The sequence below is a fragment of the Jaculus jaculus genome, chromosome 20 (genome assembly GCF_020740685.1).
Source record: "Jaculus jaculus isolate mJacJac1 chromosome 20, mJacJac1.mat.Y.cur, whole genome shotgun sequence".
NCBI lineage: Eukaryota > Metazoa > Chordata > Mammalia > Rodentia > Dipodidae > Jaculus > Jaculus jaculus.
The window spans coordinates 18,289,001-18,314,031 of NC_059121.1; the positions used below are offsets into that span (position 1 = coordinate 18,289,001).

Here is a 25,031-nt window from a genome sequence, read left to right on the forward strand (position 1 = left end):
CGTGTTTTCGGAATGAAATGGAGGAGATTTTTCTTAGGTCACATTGCTGTCAGGATGAGACAGTTTAGCCAAATTGTCTTATGAGATGGTCTGAAAACGTGATTGGTGAGTGTTCACAAGCATCTGGAAACAGGAGTTTGTACTTGGAAAATTAGTGTTGGTCATGTGTGATTTAATAAAAATAAATTTGTAGCAAACAGTAACTAATTTGTTGCCATGAAGGCCTACATGTAAGGAAGCGGGAGGCAATGTCCATTGAGTTAAAATGAATGTGGAATCAAGAAGAGATTGGGCTGTAATTAGAACAAGAGAAATTAGGCGTTTATATTCATGAACTTAGTTGTTTGGCCTTTGGCACTTTGAGATGTTAACCAGAATGATGTTTTAGTTCTGACTACTTACCAACAGGACAACCAAAGCACGTCTCCATCAGGTTACTTCTTGCTTTCCAGAACATATTCTTTAGTTTATGCTTTTGGCCAATGGAGTTTTTTTAAAATTTTATTTATTTATTTGAGAGCCACAGACAGAAAGAGAAAGAGGAAGAAAGAGAAAGAGTGAAAGGGCACGCCAGGGCCTCCAGCCACTGTAAACAAACTCCAGATGTGTGTGCCCCTTGTGCATCTGGATTACATGGGTCCTGGGGAATTGAGCCTCGAACTGGGATCCTTAGGCTTCAAAAGCAAGCACTTAACCACTAAGCCATCTCTCCAGCACTAGAGTTTTGACTCTTAACAACAATATCACCTGCTTAAAAAAACAAAAACAAAAAAAAAAACGATAGAAAACAGGAGAGTGCCCATGACCACTGCTTGTTTCTTTAGCTAGCCACCCTTTAAAACACTTTGAAGGATCTTGGATGGAAAGGAAAGAGGAAAAAGCCCATGGCCTGTATGCAGATCCGCCTCCCCCACCCCCCACCGGCCCCTGCTCCAAGCATTTGCTAAAGGGATTCCAGCATAAAGACATTTATGCTACACATACGACTCTTGTTCATTCTCTTCCAAGTGACAGTTCTCTCTAGAGGAGGTGATTGTTTTCCCCTGACTTTACAAAAGTTGGTGAAGAAGGTTAAGAAATTCACCAAGTGACTCAACTCCATTGGATTGGATGTAGCTGTGTCCATTATAACTTCTCCCTTCAGAGGCAGTGTGCTCTGAAAAGATTTGAAGGACTTTCTGGTAGGTAAATAAGAAGGCAGCAAATTCTCATCTTAAGTGATGGGAGTTACAGGTCAGTGTCCACTAAGAAAATGAGGAAAAAGATAACTAATATACAAGAGTTAGAGAGAAGAGAGAGAGAGGGAGAGAGAGGGAGGGAAGATGTAGAAGCTTAAGGTTAGCCTTGATCCTACCCTCTCCAGTGTCTTGTGGTTCAGGTGTTCCCTGTAAGGGCCTGGTGAAGGTTCAGCCATTTGATCTGCCTTTTAGGAAGTAGAATTTTATGGTACCATTGCCATTTGGGTCTAGATTTGTGTTTCCCACCCCTTTGATGCCCTTCCCTCCCTCCCTGTCCATCCTAGTGTCTAGTCCATGAGATGCTTGCTGGGTACGTAAGGTATCTTGGGTAGATTCAGGTTAGGTGCTGTTGGTGAGTGAGACTATGTGACAATTTTTTTTTCTGTGATTTGGTAAGTTCACTGAGAATGATCTGTTCCAGGTTCAGCCACTTTTCCTCAGATTTCATTGTGTCATTATTTCTTACTGCTGTATAGAATTCCATCGTGTAGATATGCCACATCTTAGTGATGGAAACAAGAAACACGCCCTGTTGGTATTTTCTTTCTTTTCTTTTTTTGCCTGATGAAACACGTGTAAGGAAGAATGCGTATATACAGATCAGCCTCATACTCAAACAGGTGGGGATCCTATATGGTCATTTGCCCTGAACGTCTTTGGACATGACTGCTTCCCTGAAAATCACTTCCCGTGTCTTTGGGATGAACACCATGAGTGTACAGTTGTGCAGGGGAAGTGGATTCAGATTCCGTGGGTGTTGAGGGTTTCCAGGCCACCCCCTAGCTTCTGAGATCTTCTAGGAGGGCTGGAGAAGATGGCTTATAGAGCTCAGGCATTTGGCTGCAAAGCCAAAGGATCCTGGTTCGATTCCCCAGGTCCCATGTAAGCCAGATGCAGAAGGGGGCGCATGCGTCTGGAGTTCATTTGCAGTAGCTGGAGGCCCTGCCACGCCCATTCTCTCTCTCTCTCTCTCTCTCTCTCTCAAATAAATAAAATACATTTTTTTAAAAGGGAAGAAGAAAGACCTTCTAGAACTCCCAAAACATAATTAATCGTCATATCCATGGCTATGATTTACTGTAGCAGTATAGCCTGAAGCAAAATGAGGAGGACAGATGCAAATTTCTCCCATGAATCTCCTCTCCAAGGGAATAAAACAGGATGTACCTAATGTCTCCAACAATGAATTATAGCAGCATTTGTGCCTTATAACAGCACATGTGTAAAGTTTCCACCCAGGTTACCCTCTACCAGGGAAGCTTACTGAAAACGCAGTACCAGCATTTGATCACTCAGGCATGTTCCATCCTGGGTAAAATTACACTCTAGAAGTCCAGGAAGAAAGGAGGTATTTAGTATAAGCCATATTAAACCCTTCCCCCACAAAACAAACCCAGGCACAGTGATCCACTCTTGCTATTTAGAGAAGGGTGACAAGCCAAATAACAGCTAAGGGTCAGTCTTTCAATAGGCTTTTCAAAATTCAGCAGTCAGGGGCTGGAGAGATGGCTCAGTGGTTAAGGTGCTTGCTTACAAAGCCCAAAGACTCATGTGTGACTGTCCAGATCCCACGTAAGCCAGACGCACAAAGGCAAGTGTGCAAAGGTACACCTGTATACAAGGTGATGCATGCTCCTGGACTTTGATTGCAGTGGCTAGTGGCCCTGGTATGCCAACCCCCCCCCCACGCACTGCATAAAAAATCATTAAAATTTTCAGCAGCCAGAGGCCTGACTGCTTTTATTCACACCAGGTTCACCTTAGAATAACTACCTTGTTTTCTCCATATTTGAGGGAAAAGGCAGTACAATTAACCTCCAATAAACTCATTTAAAAGTTCTTTATCTAGTCAATTAAGTTTATCTAAAAAGTTTGGTGACTAAGCATGATTTCTCATTTCAAGCTCATGTGCTCTTCAAAGGAAGAGGGATACTTAAGATTATCTCCGTGAAGGTGGATAATGTATATGATTAAAAAATCTTAGGTAAGACTTAAGCATACTTAATTAAAACTGAATGCATTGCTAAATACAAATAAATAGTCTCCAAGTGCCAGGGAACTTTAGCATTCAGCCTTGGCTGCATCATAGCACCTTTGTTATTTCAAAATTTGTTTGTCCCTTAATGAAGAGTCTGAGATTTAAGTATCAGCCACAGTGTGTTTACTACATGCACAGTGATTCAGTAGGATGAAAGAAATAATTCAGCTTTTACAAAGAATCATGGATGACTTTTCTGTTCCAAAAGGCAGTCAAGAGAAAACACCAACAATAATTGCCAATCAACAGAAAACACAGACCAAGGGGATATTAAAAATAAAGAGAGAGAGAGATTGTTATGACTTAAGGGAGTGAAAGTCATTTGGGAATAGAATGTTGAGTAAGAGAAAATTAAGGAATATAAATTTTAAGAATACCTAGCCCTTGGGAAAGAGAAAGTAAATTCAGGAATGACATTCTGTAGATGTGCCATTTAATTAAGAACCTCGGATTCTTATCAAATCATCAACAAAGGGCTAATGGGAAATTTATGTACTTTAGCCAGGCCACCTAGGGCTTGTTCTCCTCTGGTCCTCTGGTAACATCAGTGTGCACTCAGGTTCCCTTGTCAACCTATGGTGAGACCATAGCAAATGCACATCTTTTTTTGTTTGTTTGTTTGTTTATTTTGTTTTTTGAGATAGGGTCTCACTCTAGCCCAGGCTGACTGGGAATTCACTACGTAGTTTCAGGGTGGCCTCGAACTCACAGCGATCTTCCTACCTCTGCCTCCTGAGCTCTGGGATTAAAGGCGTGCGCCACTGCGCCTGCTTCAATTGTACATCTTTTGATGTAAGAGACTTTTTGTATCATTTTGATTTATTTATTTTCTTTGCTTCTATAATGGTCTGGGTGTTTTCTTTTTTTGCCAGTTCCTCTGATATAGCAATATATCACGTACCTATAAAATATCAGGCAGTGAGTGTAGAAGGCTTGTTATAACTGTACAGGACATTTAGGCTTCATCAGTGAATAATATAGATGACATCTGCTAGTTTAATTATCTAGACCAGGATACTATAAAAAAGTAATTATAATATGTCTGTAATTCTGCTTTAAGTATTTTTCCATGCAATGTGAATGTGTTTGGATATATACTCTTTTTTATATATTATTTATTTATTTGACAGAGAAAGAGGGAGAGGGAGAGAATGGGTGCTCTAGGGCCTCCTGCCACTGAAAACGCGACCCCCCCCCCTTGTGCATCTAGCTAACATGAGTCCTGGGGAATCAAACCTGGGTCCTTTGGCTTTGCAGGCAAATGCCTTAACTGCTAAGCCATCCCTCCAGCCCTGGATATATACTCTTAACAACTTCCCTAACTATGTCTAAGCTGTTAGATTGCGTGTGTTGTGATTATGTAACTTTAAGATACTTTAAATGGACAGGAAACAGAATTAAGACCTGAGGAACTAAGAAACTTGAATCCATTCACCAGGTATTTTTCCAGACAAGATAGAATTATTCAAGCTTTCTGACCATTTATTATTCAATTTTGAAGCAAGAGGTTTAATAGCATGAAATGTCATGAAGTTCACAAAGAAGAAACCTGGAATGCCATAATTTGTCATAGGACCTTCCTAAATACTTCAACATCTAGTCACATTTTAAAATAAGCTTCTTATTCAGACATAAATAAAATTCCATAAATATGCAAATATTTAATGGATAACTTCTTGAATTTATAGATATTTAGATACCTTTGCAATTGTCATCCTACTTTCTGATTATTTACTTATTTGAGAGAGAGAGAGAGAGAGAGAGAGAGAGAAAGAGACAGATAGAGAGAATGGGCATACCAGGGACTCTAGACACTACAAACGAACTCCACATGCATGTGCCACTGGGGAATCAAACCTAGGTCTTTTGGCTTTGCAGGCAAGTGCCTTAACCACTCAGCAATCTCTCCAGCCTTTCTGTTTACTTTTAACATTATAGGTTCTAAAATGTGTGTGTGTGTGTGTGTGTGTGTGTGTGTACGCTGAGAAAAATATGATACTATGGTCATATCAGGGAAGTAAGAGAAAGGGACATGGTGAAGTGATGGCAAAAGATAAGAGAAAATAAAATGGAGAAAAGGTAGATGAAAGGATGAGCAGCAACAAGAAAGAGACATAAACGGGGTGCTGAAGAAAGTGGAATAGGGGTTGGAGAGATGGCTTAGTGGTTAAGCGCTTGCCTGTGAAGCCTAAGGACCCTGGTTCAAGGCTCGATTTCCAGGACCCACGTTAGCCAGATGCACAAGGGGCGCATGCGTCTGGAGTTTGTTTGCAGTGGCTGGAGGCCCTGGCATATCCATTCTCTCTCTCTCTATCTCTCTTCATCTTTCTTTCTCTCTGCCTCTTTTTCTCTCTCTGCCTCTTTCTCTCTCTCTGCCTTTTCCTCCTTCTGTTGCTCTCAAATAAATAAATAAAATAAACAAAAAAAATTAAAAAGAAAGTGGAATGGAAGCAGTGGGCTCAATGTAATAGGGAGAGCATGGATACCACACATGACACTTCACTCTCTGGCCAACCTGAAGAAGATGCTATTGCTCCTCTGGATGTTAGACGATAGCAAATGGGACAGTTGGGAAATAAGAGATTGAAACCAATGCTGGAGAGTTGGCTCAGTGATTAAGGCACTTACCTGCAAAGCCCAAGGACCTGGGTTCAGTTCCCCAGCACCCAAATAAAGCCAGATGAACAAGATGATGCATGTGTCTGGACTTTGTTTGCAGTGGCTTGAGGCCCTAGCACAGCCATTATACGCTTTCTCTCATAAATTAAATAAGTAAGTATGAAGAGGTTGAAATCACACAATGCTTTCAGTGGGGCACACAGATGGGCAGTAGATTGTTCAGCGGGAGCTCTGGCATGAATATGAGAGTTGCTTTGCCCCTGACTAACTGACTCCCCTTGGTAAGTTACTCACCTGCTTTAATTTTAATTTTAAAGGGACACAGTATCAATAATCCTAGATTTGTCTCAAAGACAAAATGCTCAGCACCTTTGTAGCATACTGTAAGCGTTTCATATACAACAGGAGCATCTGCTGTTGCACTCTTTGGGGAAGGTGTTGGAACACTTCATGTTTGTTGCAATTTTTTTGTTGTTATTGTTGTTGTTGGGATTGGCATTAAGATTCTCTACTAATAACTCTTGGGGTGAAGATGGGTATCCTGGCAGGTGTAGAAGTTTGACAGAATTTTGTGCCTAATTCAAAAAGTCATGGTTGGGCTGCAGAGATGGCTTGGAGGGGTGTAGGTGCTTGCCTGTGAAGCCTAATGACACAGGTTCGATTCCCCAGTAACCATGTAACCATGGTGGTGCATGCATCTGGAGTTCCTTTGCATTGGCTCTCGGCCCTGTGCATCCATTCTTTCCCCAACCCTCAAATAAGTAGATGAGTAAAATCTATTTTTTTAAAGTTATGTTTAATATGGACATGCCACATTTGTTTGAAGAAATCTTTATTTGCCTTGGGCAAATGTGGCTAGACAGGCATATCCTGCTTTCAAGTGCTGTTCAGTTATTTTGGGAACAACAATGGAGGTTCTCCTTAATTTCCACTTAGTTCTGAAAGTAAACACTTGGAGACTTCTGAATGTTTCCCTGGCCAGCATCCCCAGGAGGAGTCACAAGCTTCTGCGCCCAGCTCTGACACGAGCTCATGTTTCCTTGGTGGACCGTGTACCCGTGGGCACTGTAAGGCACGGTTGAGCTTGTCATATACATGGCAATCCCTCATCGAGCAGAAGAGGAAGCGCAGAGGAAGGGAAGGGGAGGCGATGCTAAGTCTCTACGTGTGTCTCACTGCTGCATGCGTCAGCCATAATAACAGGAGAGCCAAGGAGCAAGTTGTTCTCTGTTGGCGTGATGGCGCAGCTCTGGCTGGATGTATATTCAGGCGTATGTGGGGGTGGAGAATAGTATAAGTGTGTACCCATCACTGGTGCCCTATTCCATGTCTGGAGGGTACATGATATCACTGTGTGAAAGGAAAGAAAGAAAGAAAGGAAGGAAGGAAGGAAGGAAGGAAGGGAGGAAGAAAGGGAAAGAGCGAAAGGGAAAGAGAGAGAAAGAAAGAGAAAGAGAGAGAAAAAGAAAGAAAGAAAAAGAGAGAGGAAAGAAAAAAGGAAGGAAGGAAGGAATCAAGCTTGGGAGGGAGGGGAGAATTTAAAGGAAGAAATGGTCACTACTGGGGATAAAATAAATTACTCCTCAGAAGTAGTGTAGATTATCTAGTTATTTAAGGTTCTGTTTCTCAAGTACCTTCCAGGCCTAGTTCTAGAAGCTGGGTGTCATTCACAAGGGGCTGGTGTCCCAGATGTCAGTGATGTCAAATTATATGATCAAGTGCTCATTGCCTAGTCTTCTTGGGTACAAACAGTCCACAAGAGGGAACATTAAAACAAAATAAACCTTCAGCATTTTAATGCTGAACTGAAATCCAAATGGAAGATACAAGAATGGCAAGCAGAAGGCTGGTTGAAACAGATGCCTCTACTCTTTCAAAGTTGTGCTTTTGACTTTAGGAGGTAATGATATTGGGCAAGTCGTTTTTGAGAGGTTTTGGCTGTAAGGACTTACGAAGCTGGTGGTTTGTATTTCACAATCTTGCTATGAAGCTTATAACTTCACACTGAGTATGTGTTCAAGTTTTTAGATTTTTCTGCTAAGGTCTTAGTGAACATTGTATAGAAAGTCTATAACTTGCTTTGAAAAGCTTTTTTTAAAAAAAAAACTGACAAAGGAATGCATAATTCATTCTTGAGTCATGTGAGGCTTCAAATGAATGAATTACTTCAAACATTGACAAGCAATACTTGTATCGATGTTCACTTGTAGTGAATGCATGCTACACAAAGAAAACTAATTTCTTTTGCCTTTGGTTCATTGAAATAAATTTATTGGTATAGTGTTTTTCTAAAATTCTTAGGATAGTAAAAACGAGCATAGACTTTTTTATTGTTATTTTAAACATTGACTGTGGTTTAATTCAATCCGTTCTTATTTTGGCTTTCAAATTTGTGATTTTTCAAGATTAAACTTCAACTCTTAGAGCCATGGAGCATTCTTTTTTTTATTATTTATTTGTAGCATTCTTTTCATTACTATATATCTTGATTTAAAAAATATATTTCCAGAATTAGTAGTGATTCTTGGACCTAAGTGAAGATAAATAATGGAACATTGCTGACTGTTGACCTTCTACACATCAGACAATCTCTCATAATTTTACATTACTTACCATGTTCTCAATGTACAAAATAATAAAATAATTATCAAACTTTGTTATCTTTTTTTTTCAGATTGTACTCATTTTTATCTTGTACTTCCTGGAATCTGCCTTAAGGATAAGCTAGCTATGTGAGAGTATACTGTATTTTATTCTACATCCATGTGACTATTGTACAACAGAAATTATACCAGGGAAAGGCTTCCTTTTATAGATCACTTTTCGGTATCTTAAACATTTTTAACTTTCTTATTGACAACGTCCATGAAAATGGTCTTCTGTAAATCAGTCTTTTATTTCATTGGATATTCACGGTCTTCAAAGTACTAAAGACAGTGGAAATTTTTGCACCCATCAGAGCCTCTGGTCTCCCTACTTCCTTGTACTTATTTGACTAGTTTCTGTTGAGGGTCCCATGACTTCCAACAGTGAACCTGCTGAAACATTAACTTCATTATGAAAAGTGGCAGGAACCAGTAACATGCCTATCACAGGGCAAAACTGGAAGTGGTTTTGGTCATACAATACCTTTGTGCTCACCGAGGAGCTCATTCGCCACAAGCACAACCTTGTTTGACCATCGATTTTGTCATGTGAATCTGTTAATCACATTGATGCTTGGGGCAGTGCATAATTATTTATAATGCATGCCATTTCATCTCATCCTGTTTATGAAAAATGCAAGTAACAACATTGTAAATGGCATTTATTTAATTACCATGTGTAACCTCATGTGAACTTAATTTTGAACAAGTGAATCACTTTGAAAAATTCAAATTGATGGTATCAAACATTTTCATCCTAAGGAAAGCAATGTAAAAGGGGAAAAATACTATATGTAGAACAGAAAACTATCGGAAGAAATATATGATCTCCTGAGTTAAAATACTATATGTAGAACAGATATGATCTCCTGAGTTTCCCCCCCACACACACACACAAAAATTTACCTGTAGGCTATAGCTCTAACAATCTATGATTTAGAGATCATCTCTCATCCTCTTCTTTCTTTCACTCAGTTAGAATCTTCTCTTTACAGGAAAGGAAATAGAATCGATTATTTTAAAATCATTTTAAATTCCATAGAATACAATCAAATCATGCTATCTAGTTAAGTTTGTTGATATCATTTTTGCAACATGTCTGGATGACAAATGCTGTTGATACATTAAGGTCATGTACACTGACATCGGTGACTCAGAGACTGGGAAATGAAACCTTTGTCCACATTTCCAGGGAATGTTTATCTCATGGTGTTCTGACATTTCACATAATGTAATTCCTGGAGAATTGTGACTAAAGTTAAATCGCATAAACACAGACCACACATACCCAACTCTGTGGAATTTTTATATGCAAATTTGACACTTTAGAATACTTTAAGGAATCTGACATCTATCGACAAGATTTAAGATACAGAGCATGTACTAGGCAAGTATACCTTGCCATTGATTTTTCTGGAATGTTCCACATGCCAGTCATGCATTTAAAATGTGATCCCTCTTTTTACCCCTTGACTAACTTTCCTGTGTCCCTGTTAACATGTAACTAATGTAACTATGGCTTTCTTATTTCCCTAGCACTGTTTAATTTTGGTTTGTGCATATGTATATGAACAATTTTACTCACCAATAGCAGAAGAGTGTATGCAAGTGTAAATTGTAAATATATGTATGCATCACCTATCATATATATTGGTTTTTTGAGGTAGGGTCTTACTCTAGCCCAGGCTGACCTGGAATTCACTATGTAGTCTCAGGCTGGCTTCGAACTCACAGCAGTCCTCCTACCTCTGCCTCCCCAGTGCTGGGATTAAAGGCGTGCGCCACCACGGCCGGCTATGTCATATTAATTACACACTAATGTGTTAGCTTTACATTTCATCCAGCAAATCAAGTCTCTTAATCGCTTCATCCGAACATGTGTCATGTTCAGTAGGGCACATGCAAGAAAATGCTGACAACCTTGTTTGTTACATCAACTTATAAATATTACTGAGGACACACAGGATGACGTGGGATCTGATAAGGTGGAAAACTTGTGACGCATTGTCACCTAAGGAGAGTTCTAAAAGAAGAGAGTACTGACAGAAAAAAAAAAAAAAAAAAACCAGCGGTGCCAAAGTCCAGGGAGGAGGTGGCGCCCTGTGTCTGCATTTAGATATGAATGCTTTTAAAACTTGGTTAGTAGCTGGGCGTGATGGCGCACGCCTTTAATCCCAGCACTTGGGAGACAGAGGTAGGAGGAACACTGTGAGTTCAAGGCCTCCCTGAGACTACATAGTGAATTCCTGGGCTACAGTGAGACCCTACCTTGAAAAACAAAACAAAAACAAACAAATAAACAAAGAAAAAACCCCACCTTGCTAGACCAGTAGGTTTAATGGGAGGTACAAATGATAATAGTGTCCATTCATTTTCCATGTATTCAATATGTGAAGCATAGGAGTATTTTTGCAGTAAGGGCAGAAGGCCACAGTAAAGTGACCAAGAATGTGGGTAGTTGGAATGACCCAAAAGTGTGAAAGTTGGTGGAATGCGAGGAAAACAGGACAAGGAATTTGAGGGTGTTTGTAAGAGAATACAGGAAACAATGGGCTGCAAGTATGGTGGACTTAGCGATGTGTGATTTTTAAGAAAGCACTGCTATCAAAATCTCAAGGGCTGGAGAGATGGCTTAGTGGTTAAGCACTTGCCTGTGAAGCCTAAGGACCCCGGTTCGAGGCTCAGTTCCCCAGGTCCCACGTTAGCCAGATGCACAAGGGGGTGCACGCGTCTGGAGTTCGTTTGCAGAGGCTGGAAGCCCTGGCGCGCCCACTCTCTCTCTCTCCCTCTATCTGTCTTTCTCTCTGTGTCTGTTGCTCTCAAATAAATAAATAAATAAATAAAATATTTAAAAAAAAAAATCTCAAAACTGTTCCAGGTCTTAATGGGGCCAGTGCTTGCCACACCAGCATGAGGTCTTGAGTTTAGATCCACACCGCGGGTCTCTAGTTCAATACTCACATGAATCCCAGGTGGGCATGGGAGTCTGTCTATTATCCCCACACTGAGGAGGAAGAATTATGGGGTCCCCTGGGCAGGTTGGCTAGCTAGACAAACTGGGTCAGTCCGCTCTGGGTTCATGAAAGTCCTTACTTCAGGAAATAACACGAGGGGGCCAGGAAGACACCAGAAGTTAATACATGGCCTCCTCGTGTGTCTGCATACATGTGCATGAGCACCTGAATGCATGTGGGCTCACACTCATGCACACATGGACACATTCACACACACACACACAAATACACATGGAAGAAAAGAAATCTAAAGAAAGCACTCGAGCTCGTCAGAACTCTCAAGATGAACAGCAGGTTAGATGGAATAGAATGAGTGATGTAGCCACTGGAAGAAATGCTGCTTTATGTAGAGACTAGGAAGATCAGCCTGAAGATGGAAGTGGGGTTAGAAACTTCCAGGGGGCTAAATCTGTTGGAAGAGGTCAGCGAAGAGGACAAACAGCACTGGACTGGAAGCCTTCAAGGAACCGAGAGATCTGGGCATGAGGTGACCAGGCCTTAAACACTGAACTTAACCCAGAACAGTGCCAAGGACTCAAGATGTCAAGGTGCTGAAAACTTGGTAGTTTTCAGTGAATGAAAAAGAGTGTTGATGGACATGCTCATGCCAGAGATGAGATTTATGGCAAATATGTCGAAGGGGAGATTTCTTTTTCTTTTGACAAGGCAGTAGAGAAGCAATGACCCAGAAAGGCATGCGAATAACCAGGAGCACATTTCAGCCTGGAGAACTGGGGCAGCGGACCCTCAGAGTGCACAGTGGTGTGGCATCCCCACCCAACAGCCATGAGGGCAAGAGGGTTAGGGTGCAAGTGACTCTTCAGCTGCAAGGCTGAAGATGAGGGAAAGCTGTTCACCATGGGCAGAGGCTTCCAAAGTACCTCACTGAGAGAGCTTAGGGGACAGAGAGTGGGATCCTGGAAAATGGGGGAGAGCAAAAGGGAGGTGAGACAGTGAAAGAGCACCCAAGAGGAGGGCTGTCTGTCTCAGGTGACTCTCTGAGATGTGAGTGCTGGAGGCGAGTTCCTAAACCTTCCCAAGAATTGGTCCAGTTGTCCCCTGACTGACTTGTGTGCAGAAATAGGAGTGGAATCACAGCTTATAAAACTTGAAGGAAGGCTCACCATGATTTTCTTGGGCTTCTACTGCTTTCTCAGCATCTACTGAAAACAAAACTTGCTTCTGGCCCTTGGAGATTTCAGCACCTCATAAATCTTTCAGTGGATTATTGTGGGACACAGGGGAGTGGACAGGCATTTGTCCAAAGATGCATATTTAATATTATTTTCAGTGAGAGCATACTTTCAATATTTTTACATCCAGCTCTCATTATTTTTACCAGTGATTATAATAATATAAGCATTCCGGACTAGCTTTCTTGTTTAGAATTTCCTTTCCTGAAACAATCATCACCTCACATGGACATACATTCTACTGCTTTCTCAAATATTCTCCAACACTATTTCTGAGATTCAAGCACTATTCCAGTTCATCATGATGCCAATTTTGGCAGAAAAATCAAAACTGAAATTGGACAATTCGACATGGACAATTCTATTGTAGAAAACATTCTTCAGTAAATTGGGTCACTATTGTGACCTTAGTGAAAGAAATATTCATGTGTTTTTTTTTCCCCATGTACTTGGGAAGCAACATATTATTTTTAGACCTTAATTTGTAACAGCTTTCAATCATTAATTTGCTTTTATGCCACCTGATACTATTTCATGTTTATGACTTGACAACACTAATCTATATTAGACATTTATGCAAACACAACTTTTTATTCTGGCATCTTCTTTGACCTTCTGGGTAATATTTTTTTGATGCTGTTCATTTTAATGAATTTGCAAAGTCATTGGTGATGCTCCACAGAGACCTTATCAGAGAGGGCTCCATTTATCTTGAGAGGAAATATGAAGGTTAATTGATTTTTCAAAAAAAAAAAAAAAAACCTACTTCAGCAAATTAAGACCAAAACATATGTTTTGGTTTTATTAATTCTGTTACATATTGCATAGTATCTGATGAGAAAAATAAGATGGGGCTCATAACTTGTTTGTTTGATACTTCCATACATGTGCAAGATACCCCTGGCTGTTGGCAAAACAGTGAATGGATGATGATGACGATTCACATTCATGTACCACTGTGTAGTCATTAAGATGATGATGGGACAGCCAGGCATGGTGGTGCACTGCCTTTAATCCCAGCACTTGGGAGGTAGAGGTAGGTGGATCACCATGAGTTCAAGACCACCCTGAGACTCCATAGTGACTTCCAGATCAGCCTAAGCTAAAGTGAGACCCTCCCTCAAATAAAAAAAGATGATTATGAGGCTGGAGACATGGCTTAGTGGTTAAGACACTTGCCTGTAAAGCCTAATGATCAGGGTTCGATTCACCAGTGCCCACATAGAGTCAGATGCACAGGGTAGCACATGTACCTGGAATTCATTTGCAATGGCTAGAGGCCCTGGCATGCCCCTTCCCTCTCCCTCTCTGTCTTTCTTGCTCCTTGCAAATACATAAATACCTAAATAACTTTTAAGATAATGATGATAACTCTTTGACAACGTGGAATTATTTAGAACCCATCTGGGAGAAAAGCAGAATCCACAAGGACGTTCATGTTAAAGTCACGGTACTGCAAAGTGTGTGCGCACAGCTCAGTAGGAACTGGGATACAGCAGTGAAAAGAATTTCCTGAAATACCAGGCATATGGTCGTTTTTTTCCCTTCTCATTTAGATTTCAGTTTATGACAATACACGTGTATTCCGTGGCTGAGATTGTATTGAAATTACATTCATGCTTTATTAACTGTTCAACTCAGCCAAGTATCCAGTGACCTCTAGTATATGACGGGCACTGATGAAGGTATTCGGGGGGCAGGGAATTATGAATAGATAAAAGTGAAATTCATGATATTTTTGCCCACATGAAACCAACTATGAAGTGTGGAGAACTATGAAGGCGGATGAGTGGACATCTTAGTCTGCTGCAGATCAATTTATGCAATCATATTTTTCTTTTGGCAACCAACTCCCCAGAAAGTAGCCCAGAAAAACCTGTTGATCAGGGAAAAATAATAATCATTAGTTTCTATAAAATAAGGGAGACTATTACCTTGAAACCTAATTGTTTCACAGAAAGATAAAGCAATGCCACATACACACACATATGTGTGTCTAAGATCCTGCTCCCCCTATGCAAGATTAGGTGGATTTTACAGCCTAGTAGCTTCGGATTAATAGTTGTCGTGAAGTATTGTGAGGCTGTCAAAAAAAAAAAATCAGGCCTTGATGAGCAAATGTAGTCTTGTCAAATAAGCTCTCTTACTTTGTTAATAGTCTTAATTTCCAGGAGCAAGGATTTTCCTGGAGGAATTACCTACATCATTTTTTTTTCCGGCATGGTCACTTGGTAGGTCAACCATTGAAGCAGGCAGGTAAACTTTAATCCAAAAGTGTTTAAGATCAGGATGGAAAAGTGTGTTTTAGCTGCCTTGTGAAATGAGACTTGGTTTGATACTCACTGAGTAAACAAACATAGGGTTCGTGTGTACAAATTATCATCACCCAGAAATACAGGAACCCAGTCCTTGGGATAATGACCCAGATGAGAACACAGGGAGATGAAGTCTTCAGAGGGGTCTACTACTTTAGCCGCTTGGAACCCAGCATTCTTCTGTTTGGGGGAAATCTTGGGGTAGGTAGGTGAGAGGACCCAGCCTTCTTCCACTAGGTAAGCCATGTGGACAGACGTTCCCTGATGGCCTCTTCTAGAAGTCAGAGAGAAGGTTCTGTGCCTCAGCGTGGTCAGAGGCTCTCAACAAGGACTCTGACTCAAGGGGATGCCGGAGACTCACGGGGTGGCCATTGTTCAGTGGGAAGGTTAGTGGCCCTGTAGGTGAGGCTTCTGAGGGAATGGCCAGCTGTTGAGGTTCCTGCTACTCATTGCTTTTGCCACATGCTGTTCACACGCGGTCGCTCCAGTGCCCATCCATTCTGCTTTCTTCTGGGTCTTCTCTCCATGAATCACTAGCCTTGTTTCTATCAGTTGGTGTTAATTTCTCTTGTTTATTACTGAGAACCCCGGGCAAGTCCACAGCCCTTGAATTTATCGTGAGACGTTATCAAAGAACAGGCCGTACCTGGGCTTCCTTAATTTTCACATCAGCAGTAAAAGTTAGTTTGAGGAATCAAAGTGGAGAACTGAGTTTCGTTTTGATGCGTTATTTCTTATATAAAAGGACAGCACAAAGGAGGGAAGCAGAGGGAAGAGTCTCTTGAGCTGGCCCTGGCAAAGTTTGTAAAGCTCTCTCAACAAGGAGACAAGGACGGAGATCTCTTGTAATTATTCCCTTCTGACTGTTGAAGCTGGTTGGCTTAAAATGGGCTCCTAATGAGAGTGGTTTGCAGTGCAATTAATTAAGTGCACGAGATTACAAACTGCATGCCTGTGCCTCGGGAGAATATCCTTCCTTTACAAGTACGATTTTGTTTTAATTTCTTCTGTCTTGGGGCGTACTCTCCCCCTCCCTCTTTGCCTCTCCATCTCTCTTCCCCTCTCTCCCTTTCTATCTCCCCAGCCACCTCCCCCCAATCTCTCTCTGCTGAAGGACTTGGCCTTGATTGCTGTCTGCTGAGAAAGGAACCGCACTGATCAGTGGAGCACATATTTGCATAACTCTTTTTCAGCGCCTCACATATGAGTTATAAACATTTTGGAATAGATCAGGAGGAAAAGAAACTGTCTACTAATGCTTTTATCATAGGTTGCTTTTGTCCTTTAAAGTGATTTCTTTTTGTCTTCATGTGTGTGTGTGTGTATATATATTTGTGTACATGGACACACTTGTGTGAAGTACTGGAAAAACATTATTTGAGAAATTATCATACTCCCAAAACCTCCTTCTGACTGCATTTCAGTCAGACTTGGGATATAGCTCAGCACGTGAAGTCCGTGCCCTGTATCACTGAGTACCTAAGTTCAAATCCCCACATAAAAGCCAAAGGCAGTCATAGGCTTTCGCAGTCTTAGTGTGCCCAAGGATAGAAGGGAGGCAGAGAAAGAATCTTCCAGGGCTCCAGAGTGAACAGTAGGCAAAAAGACACCCTATTATAAACATAGCGGCAGACGAGAATAACCCCAAATTGGCCACTGACCTGCATAGTATGCTGTGGTATGTGTGTCTGCACTCACACACACGGATACACACACACCAGAGTACATTAAAAAAAACCCTCATGTGTTCAATTTTAAGTCTATGCACAGCTTTCAAGTTTCAGTTATAATTCTGTGCATCAGAATTTGATTTCTTCTGCCAGCTTCCCTCCTAATAAAACATCTATTCTTGGGCTGGAGAGATGGCTTAGCGGTTAAGCGCTTGCCTGTGAAGCCTAAGGACCCCGGTTCGAGGCTTGGTTCCCCAGGTCCCACGTTAGCCAGATGCACAAGGGGGCGCACGCGTCTGGAGTTCGTTTGCAGAGGCTGGAAGCCCTGGCGCGCCCATTCCCTCTCTCTCCCTCTGTCTTTCTCTCTGTGTCTGTCTCTCTCAAATAAATAAATTAAAAAAATAAAAAATAAAAAAATAAATAAAACATCTATTCTTCATGGAATCTTTTCTAGTAAAACAGAAGAGATTCAAGAAGGTCATTCTTTGGGAGATGTGAATCACTTCACGAAAGTTAGTGATTTGTTCCACTGTGAATAGTAGAATTGTGAAGAGAAGTAGATAGATGTATGAATTCAAATTTCTCAGAGAGCTCAGAGGGCTGGAGAGATGGCTTAGCTTTATTGCCTGCGAAGCCTAAGGACCCAGGTTCAACCCCCTCCCCCAAAAAAAAACCCATGTAAGCCAGACGCACAAGGTGGCATCTATGTACAAGTTCATGCATGCAAACATGGTGGCTCACACATCTGGAGTTTGATGTCAGCGGCTAAGGCCCTGGCGCACCAATTCTCTCTCTCGGTCCTTCTGTCTCTTTGAAATCAATAAATAAGTAAACATTTAAAAAATCCTAGGATGTCAATTGCATGCAGTATTGGTCCTTCTTAATTCAAAAATTAAATGGCTTAACAAAAAAATCATAATAGAAATGATTTTGACATTAGCAATGAGAAAGTTGAGGAACATGTTGCATTATGTATGTATGTAGTATATGAATATTATCTATCATCCATGTTCCTCACCCCTGAAAGCAATGTAATATTTCTCCTTTTTCTTTCCTCTCTAGAACTTATTACTAAAACTGAAGGATGGAGAATAATGCATTATAATGTACCCTGTGTTAAACACTGTGTATGTTACTGTGTGTTTGATATTCAGGATAGCCCTAGGGTATATACCAATATCTTCACTTCATGGTTGAGAAAAACTGAGTCTGAATAAGTTAAATGATTTCCTCCATGTCTAAAAGAACTAAGATGTAAACCAAGGTCTCAGAGCCCTTGGGGACTGCGTTCTATCTCCATCTGTGTGCTATCCGCTGAAATGATATGGAAAATTTCCATTTAATTCTAATGATATAGTAAGATTCCCATGCCTTTCTAATCTTTTTAAACACCTGAATATCTCCTGATTACTGCCTGAAGGTACCCCTCTATCCAAAAATGTTCCTACTGATGTCTGCAATTATGCCAAAAAAAAAAAAAAAAGACAGGGGTTGGCTCTTATGCCAAAGCTGTCCTTACCTGGGAAAAAGTTGCAGTGACCAGAGTTCTTGGAGCATTTCCATAGACCAAATAAGCAGTTTGGAAATCATATCTCAGGGTTACAAATCTTTCACATACTGGCTTGAAAAAGATAAAAATAAAACAGACATTTTGTAGAAATACCACAAACATGCCTTAACAGTGGTCACTTAAATTCAGATTTATTGTTATAAATTTACACCATCAACTGAAACCTTTGCCATTCAAAATGACATGTTCCAGAACACGACAACACGATCTATGATTAAACTGTCATAGATGATTGTTTCAAGTCATTTGAAAAATATTAATTTTTGAAAAATAAATATGGAAAACACTGTTTTGAAGTCTGTTTATTGAGAAAGGAAACAAAATCAGAACCTACAAAAAATAAAATTGGCAATCAGTTGAAAATATTGTGCCATTTACTTATTTAAATATAAATATATATATATATTTAATTTCTTTGTTTATTTTTATTTATTTATATGAGAGTGAAGACAGAGAGAGAGAGAGAGAAAGAAAGAAAGCAAGAGAGAATGGGCGCACCAGGGCCTCCAGCCACTGCAAACGAACTCTAGATGCAGGCGCCCCTTTGTGCATCTGGCGAATGTGGGTCCCGGGGAATGGAGCCTCGAACCAGGGTCCTTAGGCTTCACAGGCAAGTGCTTCACCACTAAGCCATCTCTCCAGTCCTTAAATATATATTTTTAATTCTTGGGAAATGACTACTGTGAGTACAAAATAATGTTGTCTTTGGATGGCTTCTAAGTTGCATTTAAGCCATTCCCATGGCAGATTTTTAAGCACAAATGAACAAAAGATTGCTTTGATTGACAGAGGTCCCTATACTTGAGAAATTTATCAACTCTAAAAAAAACTGCTAAATTACTGGTTTTACTGAACACTTCTATTATAAGAATCTGCACAGATTTGTGCCTAAATTTATTTCATTTTAAATAATTTTTTAAAAATATTTTATTCATTTATTTATTTCAGAGTGACAGGGAGAGAGAAAGAGGCGGGGGGGGGGGGGGAATTTTGAATGGACGTGCCAGGGCCTCCAGCCACTGCAAAACGAACTCCAGACATGTGTACTCCCTTGTGCATCTGGCTAACATGGGTCCTGGGGAATCAAGCCTTGAACCAGGCTCCTTAGGCTTCACAGGTAAGTGCTTAACAGCTAAGCCATCTCTCCAGCCTCCTAAATTTATTTCTAATAATGCTTTTGAACAGAGAAGAGGCTAACCAAGTTTGTTTGGAGTGGTCAGGGGATGTAATTATATATTGGAGCTGATTGGACCTGAAAATTATATGATATTTTCAAGTAGAGAGACTTTTCTAATTAGGTATACTATGCTCAGTGTACAAAATAATGGGTTTTATTATGATATGTCCATGCATGCACACCATAAACCTGTCATCTCAGTTTCCCCCTTCTTACTGATTTCTTTCTCTTCCCCATTATCTTGTCATATTTGTATGTTGTGTGTTTTTGTATGCAGCATACAAATAAGAAATTTGTAGGCATGCCTTTTCCCAACAGAGTTTGCTTTGCTTGGAAGAATCTTGTCTTCTCAAATCTAAGGTTAAATTAGGATAGAGAATCTATGTGTTGGAAGCCAGCTGGTTTCTCTGTTCTGTTGTTTTCTGCTTTGACTGTGGCTTCATGCCACTGTGTTCTAGTAAAAAGTCCCCTTTGATGGGCTGCTGGGAGAGGGAGAAGCGAGCGGGGGCGAGTTCCTGCCAACGTGAAGAAAGAGTGGCTGGTAATTTGGTCATATTTCAAATCTGAAGAATATTCGTGGTCCAAACGTTCAACTCCATTGGGGGAGGTTTTAGGGGGAAATAGAATGTTATTTCCGAGAGAAAAATTGGATCAGAATGCTACTCTTCTGGGGTTTTGGCCAGGTGGGGTACGTGAACATAATCTCGGGGCTCAAGGTGGGATATCGGATGATGTCTGATGCTTTATGCAAAGGAGGGCTGGGAAAGGAAATGGCTCCCGGAAACATGTGAATCAAGCCCTTCTTTCCTGTTCTGGAGTGCTTGTGACCTCGTATTGGAAGAAGTAATTTGTACTCTGCCCCTTTCTAGAACATTCCAACCACTTTGTCTCTGCACAATCTGTTAAGCTCCTCTGCCTAGTCCCCTCTTGCCTAGAATGCATGCAGGTGGGTGGGGGGCAGTGATTGGAGAAATGTCTTGAGGCTGGTTCAGTAGTATTGTGTTCTTGAAGAGCAAACCTAAACATCATTAATAAAGTCCAAATCAGAAGCAAATGATTATTTAAAATGAGAAAAGAAATCAGGAAAAAAAATTAAAATGTAAGGGAACATATATCACAAATATCACACATTATTGAAAATAATATTTTCTTATTTGTACAACATGATTCTATTATATCTGCCCTGCCCCACCCAGACTTGGGCTGCATATTTTTCTACTGATTTGTAGATGACACTAAATTATGGTGTTTTTTAATGGAAAGACTGAAAAGATAATTCAAGCTTTTCTTTAGAATGGTTGATTTTTTTTTTTTAGAAATTATTAATAGTTTAGAAAAGTTCAGTTATGTTATATAAATTATGATTACCTGTATTGTTAAGTTTTGAGACAACTTTAGCATTTCTTTCTTTTATGAGCTCCAGGATTTCAGGACGTCTGGTGTGTGTTTGTGTGTGGTGATTAATCCCATATAGTATTTCAGTCTTTAAGTACCTTGCCATAAGGTCCTCACCAGTGTCAAAACAGGCATTATTGATCATCCCCATTCGTGTCAGCATGCTATATCAAGTCAGGTGGGGGGGGGGATCACCTTTATTTTAGTGTTTCTTTGATTTATGCCACTCTTTATTAACTCACTTGTCAAGCGACCTGAGAGCCAATTCACCATTTTCTTTTTCTTAAAATATTTCCCTTTTCTCTTAGTGAATTACTACGTTTGAGATGATCTAGAAAGACTGTGACAGTTGTCTGCTTGGGATCTGAAAATCATTTCTGGTAATTTACTCACTCAGCTTATATTGCATTTTTTTTGTATTCCCATAGTTGTATTTGAAATTTTATCTTAAGCATTTATTTTTTAGTTCTTTAATAAAAGGATATAAGAACAAAAGAGATATCTTTTTTTAAAATTATTTTTTTGTTCATTTTTTATTTATTTACTTGAGAGCGACAGACACAGAAAGACAGATAGAGGGAGAGGGAGAGAATGGGCGCGCCAGGGCTTCCAGCCTCTGCAAACGAACTCCAGACGCGTGCGCCCCCTTGTGCATCTGGCTAACGGGGGACCTGGGGAACCGAGCCTCGAACCGGGGTCCTTAGGCTTCACAGGCAAGCGCTTAACCGCTAAGCCATCTGTCCAGCCCCAAAAGAGATATCTTTGATGTCCATTCATATCAAGACTTACTGAAATCTTGGTTGTCTTAATTGACACATTGAACATATCTTTCTAAAGCTGCTATGTGATATTGGGTACCTTTTGGTCTACTTTGGCCAAATTTTACAAAGCATATGATTGAATAAACAAACGTACCTCAAACACTGGAAGGTGCATATACAGGCAGACAAGCCCTGTGGCTTATGCAGCGTTATTTTGAGCATCAGCCTCCTCTCCAAACCCTCCCACAAGCTCACAAACCATACACACCATAATGCAGGCCTTTACCCTCTCAGCTGCTGCGTTCAACTCCATAGTGCGTATCACTATCTCACATGCAGTCTACTTATGTGTTTTGCTTCTTTTATTGTCTTCTCTGTTAGAAGCCACACTCTGCGAAGGCAGGTGTTGTAGTCCCCTGTGGCTGCCATCACAAATGACCCCAAACTGGGTGGCTTAAAACAACATAAATGTATTCCTTCTGAATTCTGGAGGCCAGAAGTTCAAAATCAAAGTGTCAGTAGGGGTGTTCCCTCGGGAGGCTGTGAGCGGTAATTGGCTTCATGCGCTGCTCACAAACCCTGGTCTCTTCGGACTGGAGCTTCTTAAATCCCATCTTTTTTTCTGTCCTCACATGACCTTCTGTGGGGGCCTCTGAATCTTCTCCTTTCCTATTTTTTTTTTGAAATTATTTTATTTTATTTTTATGCGTTTATTTGCGAGAGAGATGGAGAGAGAGAAAATGGCCTCAGCCACTCCAGATGCATGCACCACCTTGTGCATCTGGCTTATATGGGTCCTGGGCCATCGAACCTGGGTCCTTTGACTTTGCAGGCAAATGCCTTAACTGCTAAGCCATCTCTCCAGCCCTCCTTTCCCATTCTTAAGAGGACATTCTTGAGGAAGCCAGCCTAACCCAGGAGAATCTCTTCATCTCAGGAGTTGAACCTTAGTCATGCCTGTGAAGATACCTATTACAAACATAGGTACACTCTTGTTGTCCTTTTATTTTGTTTACAGAGAGAGAGAGAGAGAGAGACAGACAGACAGACAGACAGACAGACAGACAGACAGAGACAGACAAAGAGAGAAGTGGTGCATCAGGACCTCAGCCACTGAAAGCAAACTCCAGATGCTTGTGCCACCTAGTGGGCATGTACAACCATGCACTTGCCTCACTTTTGTGGGTCTGGCTTACATGGGATCTGGGGAGTCAACCCTGGGTCCTTAGGCTTTGCAGGCAAGTGCCTTAACTACTAAGCCATCTCTCCAGCCCCCAGAGGTGCATTCTTATTCAGAGTCTTATCTTTTGGGGTCCACAGTTCAATTTACCAGAGGTAAAGTTTTGCTATTGAGCTCATCTCTGTGTCTCCAGCACCTACACCAGAGCCTGGAATGGTTAAATGCTCAATATTTCTGGAATGCATACATTGAAGGCCTACAACATGCTAGATCCTAAATTAGCTATGCAAAGCATTGCAGTTTAATTCACAGTTAAGATAGTTCACTTTATTTCACCATTCATATATACATTCCCTGAGGATAAAATTTCTCTTACAGGGCTTTTTGTTGCTGTTTTTAGTGAACTCCTTGGATGAGGTTTTTTTTTTAATTATGTGCATTTTTTATTAATTAATTTGCAAGCAGAGAGAAATAAAAAAGGGGGGATAGGTGTTCTAGGACCTCCAGCTGCTGCAAACAAATTCCAGAAGCATGCTACACTGTGTATCTTGCTTTATACGGGTACTGGGGAATCAAACTTGAGTCGTTAAGCTTCATAGGCAAGCACCTTAACGCCAAGCCATCTCTCCAGCCCTATGTGTTTTTTGTTTTGGTTTTGAGTGTTATTTTTTTCACTGCTGTCCAGCTCTAAATTGGTCATTGGTATTTCCACCTTCATCTGTGAAGGTAAGAAATTTTTTCATTCCCCTGAGTGACAAAACACCTATACCTTCTTCCAGAAAACCTGTCAAAGACAGTCATTGACTTCTGATTGAAACAAAAGGACAACTTACTTATATGGAAATAAAACTCAAGGCCATTCAATTATTCCCTTAATAAAGGATCAGCAGCTCCACCAAAGAACATGAGAATATTATTTGGTGGTAGATTTTCCTATAGAGAGGGGGATGTCCTGGAAAATAAATAGGTGAGAAGGGTGGTTCAAAAGGTCTGCATGACTAAGGTGGAAAAACCTGGCTGTGATAGAGAGACAGAGAGAAAGAGCCAAGCATCTCTCCGAGTCAGAGAGGCAATCCTCACAGCTGGCTCTGTGCCCTACTTAAAAGATGGTTTCAAGTGACATATTCAACAGGAAAAATCCTCTGAGCTCTGTGGGGTGGAGGTTCCCATGCTTGGACCATGAGGAGGCATTTTTTGAATATCTTCTGTCCACTTTGCATGACACCTCCAGGGATTCCCTTCCTATTTTGGGCAGAGGAATGCACTTGGATGGGGCATTACGTTCCAGCAAATTGGCAGGCGCTAGGCGAACACCATGATGGATTTGCTGCTTGGGCTGCATGTGGCAACTGACTTGCCAAGGAGATATTGCCTGGGGGAAATACCAGCTCAATCAGATATGATCACTACTTAGGGAGATCGGGTGTTCAAAGATGTCAGCCATCACTATATATAGTGTTATTATATTGTTTAAAAAGTTATGTGCATGTCATAAATAATTAGAAAATCAAAATATGTACTAGGATGCAACCTTTGACCTCTGATTTCCAGTTCCACAATTACACACGCACACACACCCAGGCACAGCCACCATATCTTAGACAAATGTATGGTCTATACATACACAAACATGCAGCTGATTTTATTAAATGATTGCACTGACAATTTTAGATTAGAAAATCAATTTAATTGTAGTAATCACAATAAAAGAATTTTGCCATAATTTTAATGCATTTTTAATTCCTATAATTTACTTTGGTTAAAATTTCAGCAATTATGACTCATGTGGAAGTCTAGGGAAAAAAATCTTTTACTTCTGCCATCATCATAGAAATCAAGTTTTTACAATAATCTTTCAAGTGTACTTACACATGGCATATTCATTGTGGAAAACGTAACAAAAAAGGAAAAAAGTTTAAAGTCATTTTAATGCAATAGCTATAAAGCAACTATCAGTATTTTTTATTCATTATGTGTTATTTCTACTCCTGTGTTTTTATTTATACTCACATTTTCAAAGATTTGTATATAACTTTAGATGCCATATTATCTTTTATTCTTTATTAAACATTCTTAACATGTTGAGTAGTGTCATAAAAACTTCCACAATTTTAAAAACGTTTCAGCTTATCAGTTTGGAAAACATTTCTAAATTCTGTAAGTATTTCACCCAGCTCCAGTTTTTCTTTGGGAAAATTTTGTAAAAGAAGGCTTTG

General features: G+C 40.4%; 1 protein-coding gene across 1 annotated transcript in view; it reads left to right on the plus strand.

Moving 5' to 3' along the window:
- The window catches only part of Pde4d (phosphodiesterase 4D), a 1,345,132-nt gene that overhangs the window by 273,931 nt on the left and 1,046,170 nt on the right, over positions 1-25,031 (plus strand). The window lies entirely within an intron of this gene.